The following is a 4,390-nucleotide window of genomic DNA, read 5'->3' as shown; positions in this document are numbered from 1 at the left end:
TGCATGCATGAGGCCCTGGGTTCAATTCCTCAGCACCACATAAGCAAAAAGAAAAAAGCTGGAAGTGGCGCTGGGGCTCAAGTGATAGAGCATTAGCCTTGAGCTGAAGAGCTGAGGGACAGCGCCCAGGCCCAGAGTTCAGGCCCCATGACTGGACAAAAAAAAGAAAAGAAAGAAAGAAAAAAAAAAGAAAAGGAAATTGGCTGAGAAATGAGAATACAGAATGGAGCACAGTTGCTATGAGTAATACATAGGCCATGAGAGATAGGGAGAAAGTTGTTGGTCTCTATGTTGATTTCAAATTGAATAGCTTTCCAAGTTCTCCAATTACAGGCTATCTGCTTATTTATAGTATCTATCTACAATACCCTACAAAAACACTTTTTCATTCTCCCACTTTCCTTTTTTTCATTAATAAAGTTTTTTCCTCTGATTTTAAATCATCTTTTTATCTCCCTTGATTTTCTTCTACAGCTAAACTAGAAATTTGTAGTTTTTCTTTTAAACAACTGAACCAACACTCTCATAAGTCCCATCTTACTATTTTCTTATCAGCCTACATCTGGGAAATTTATGTGTCCAATATGTTTGCTTGCAACTTGGCCTGTGGCAAATGGTTGTTTCATCCAAATATCTGGAGAAAGTATGGTTGAACGGCCAAGATCACTGACTAATGAAGAGAAGGCCATACAACCTGAGCTCCCCGGTCCAGTGTGTGGAGGAGAGGAATTAACGCTTGCTTTTCTGTGGTCTCTGCTCATCTGCTCATGTTAGACTATGTAAGCAAGGACCAAATTTCTAAAGCCCTCTAAGAAACTAAAGCTCTGATCAGGGCTATTTACCTTGGAAAGAAGCACTGTCCTTCACTGGTTTCTCCAGGGTAACACTGGATGCAGTGTTATCAGACATCACAGGGCCTAACTACTGCTTCTGCCTGCCGCTGTCACCAGTACAGTTGGAATTCTATCCCCTTCATACTCCAATGTAATCCTCAGCATCTCATCTTGTCCTTTATGGATAGATGTTAACTGAAGTATATCAAAGATTTCCACAAACCTTTTTTTCCCCACAGTGACTGAGATCAGAAGTTGAGCCCAAAGATACTACAATTCTCCACCCTTTCTGATTTTAGAAGCAACTGTACTTTCTGCACAACTCATTCAAGTTTTACTTTACCATCAGGGACCCTTTAGGAGTTACTTGAGGTCAATATAAAAGATTTTTTTCTTTCTTTCCTTCCTTCCTTCCTTCCTTCCCATCCTAACTTCTTCCTTCCCTTGATACTGGGGCTTGAACTCCAGTCTAGCCTTTTGTGGTTATTCTGGAGATGGAATCTTGAGGACTTTTCTACCCAGACTGGCCTCTAACCTCAGTCTTTCAGATCTCAGCCTCTGGACTAGGATTAGAAGCATGAGCCACCATTGTCCAGCCAACTGGACACTGTCTCTGTCTCTAAGGTAAGAACAACCATAACTGTCTTTCTGCTGGCTCCTATGCCTAATGACCAGAGTTTCCAGAAATCGTTAGCAGCATCAACAAAAACCATTTCTTTAGTGGTTATATCAACACTAAAGTCAATTTTCATATCAGCCAGTGTTCAGGTCTAAGTAAACCAGATTTTCTTCAATATTTCAGAAATTGCTAGTGTAAGATGACTTACAATATCTACTTCAGAGCTTGTCCTACAAGTCCAGCAAAGCAAAATTTTGCAACAATTAGTTGTTCCTCAGACCATGTGGTTCATTAATGGCATCATACTTTGAAAAACATCTCCTCTTCAAGTGGGTAAAATTTATATTCTTCTTTGATGCCAGGACTTCTTTTGAGAAAAGAGTCTACTGATATTCATCTGAAACTCATTCAATTGGAATCATTTTGTATTGAGGTGCAATGAAAGCTAGTTCCCTATATTCCTGGAGAGAGCAATTTTGATATTTGCTTTCTTTAATAATTGAAAAACACAACTAGTAATTTTATTAGAGATTACTGCTCTTCCTTCTAGGTGAGTCTTTCTAGCTACATTTTCTGATGTAATTCTAGTCCTTAGATTAGAGAACTTCCTGGATCATTTAACAATTTATAGACATATTTTTGTCTTATCGAATAAGTTTTTAAACTAATATTCAGTATCTCAACTATCACTACTATCCTAAGTGGGCTGAGAACCATGCACTGTATTGGAAAGAGGCTGGAATCTGAAGGTAATTTGCTTTTTTTGAGATACAAAACTAAATGAGCTTCTGTTCTTTGCAAGGAAATTATATAAAATATAATAGACAATCCCTGAATTATATTTTTACTTATATTTTTCAACTTTTTGGTAGAATCTATACTTTGAATTTTGATCTTTTCCTAGTCTGGTAATATGTGATATGATACCTTCTTGAAATTCTGAGCTGTGGCATCCTGCTACAGCTTCTAGTCAGCTATACAATCTTGAGGGTAAACACTTGCTTCACTATAGCATACTGTGTTATTAAGTGCAGTTTCCACTCGTAGTATTTCCAACTTACAGTGGGTTTATCTGGATGTAATCCTACTGGAAAAGTAGAACAGAGTTGGGCATTCTGGAGAAGAGGGTACAGATTCATTAACAAAGATACAGAAACATTAAAAGAGGTGTTCATCCAAGGCATCCTATCCAGTTATACTCCAGTTTGGGCCAAACAAAATTTGAGGCTGAATCCAAAACACACTGAATAAGCAAATGAGAAAATAGATGTGAGGTTTAAAAAAAAAGTAGGAAAATCAGCTTAAAGTCCCTGCATCCTATAAAGGATTAGGCTGCTTTCACTGGATGAGGAAGCATAAACTACTTGTCAGCTCAGAAAGAAGAGTTAATATTCAGAGTATGGCAGTACATATCTTTGTATCATTCAATCACTAATCAACAAATTGAGTTATTCATCATTTGCTCAGTGTTCACTATGCTTTTCTTAAAGAAGCAGAGCTCAGTTGTTCCCTATTCCCAGGGTTCTCAAATTTAGGAAGTAAGACAAATGAAAGAATTAGGATCCATTGACTCCAAAGTGTTGTAGCACTCAAAGAAGAGACACTAGTTTGATCAATAGCTAGGTTCTTTGCTGGTTCCTTCCATACAACTGTCAGTGCTCAGTAACAGGGAAGACTGAACATGCCATATAAATTCCTAATTGTCAGAAAACAATTTCATGTGGCTTACTTACAGCTGGTGTCAGAGAATCAACATTACTCTTTAGCATCAGCTTGCAGCCTGCAAAGCCCAACAATAAGCACAAGAGCCCTCTGTCATTATTATTCAAGTACCTGGCATGTACCAAGTACTAACAATGTGCTAGGCTCCACAGTGCGTGGGGGAGGAGAGCAAATTCTGGCTTGAAATGCTCACAGCTGTTTCGTAATCTGATAATTGTGCATGACAAACCTCAGACCATAACTCTGAAAATAGCATGACTGTAATCATAACAAAATGGGACAGCTATTGGCAAAATTTGTTTTCTAGTTATCACTTCCAGAAGGAATTCCATAACACTATTAAGGGGAAGAGAAAAGGAAACTCTCTCAACTTCCTGCCACTAAACCTCAAAATTATCATCATCTGCATCAATTCTTTTTCTTCTCCTGTTTCAAAGTGTTCCTCCTTCTGTTCATTCCTTCTGTGATCCATTCCCACCTCCTCAGAAAGTTGGATTTACTCATTACTTAATCTTTCTCATTTATCTCCAACTTTTCCATCCAGATCCTTCCCCTTAGCATTTAATATATTCAAGTCTTACTTTCATGTTAAGGAAAAAAATCCTTGCCCATATGGTCTTCACTGCCTTCTTAATTCATTCTAGCTTCCACATCTGAAGTTTTTTTTCCAAAGTCCCTAATGACATCCTAATTATTTCATCTAAAAGCTATGTCTTAGTGTTTATCTTTATTGACACCTTAATAGCATGGGACATGGCTTACCACCCACTATTCTTTTGATATCTGAGGACACTATATTCCTGTTGTCTGTTTACTTCTCTAGTTGCTTTTTCTTTTCTTTTGGTTTTGGTTTTGGTCAGTTATGGGGCTTGAACTCAGGGCCTGGGCACTGTCCCTAAGTTGTTCTGCTCAAGGCTAGCACTTTACCACTTTGAGCCATAGCACTTCTGGTTTTCTGATGGTTAAGTAGAGATAAGAGTTTCATGGACTTTCCTGGCTTTGGACTGCCATCCTTAGATCTTGGCCTCCTGAGTAGCTAGAATTACAGGCATGAGCCACCAATACCCAACTCTAGTTACTTTTTGTAGTCTCCATTTTGGGCTCTTCTTCCTCTGGTTATACTTTAAATTCTAGGATTCCCCTCAGAAGTCTTTCCTGGTTTCCACAGAAGCAGTGTTGGAAGACCCCATCACCTTAGCTGCATCCTGTGCTACTT

At 38.5% G+C, this 4,390-nt stretch overlaps 1 pseudogene; it reads right to left on the bottom strand.

Moving 5' to 3' along the window:
- LOC105993332 overlaps positions 1 to 2,169 on the bottom strand; it is a 13,991-nt pseudogene extending 11,822 nt beyond the window's left edge.
- Positions 2,170 to 4,390: the final 2,221 nt, after the last annotated feature.

The sequence above is a fragment of the Dipodomys ordii genome, unplaced genomic scaffold (assembly GCF_000151885.1).
Source record: "Dipodomys ordii isolate 6190 unplaced genomic scaffold, Dord_2.0 Scaffold95, whole genome shotgun sequence".
Classification (NCBI taxonomy): domain Eukaryota; kingdom Metazoa; phylum Chordata; class Mammalia; order Rodentia; family Heteromyidae; genus Dipodomys; species Dipodomys ordii.
Note: the sequence above shows the minus strand (reverse complement) of the source record. Positions and strands in the feature narration are given on the sequence as shown.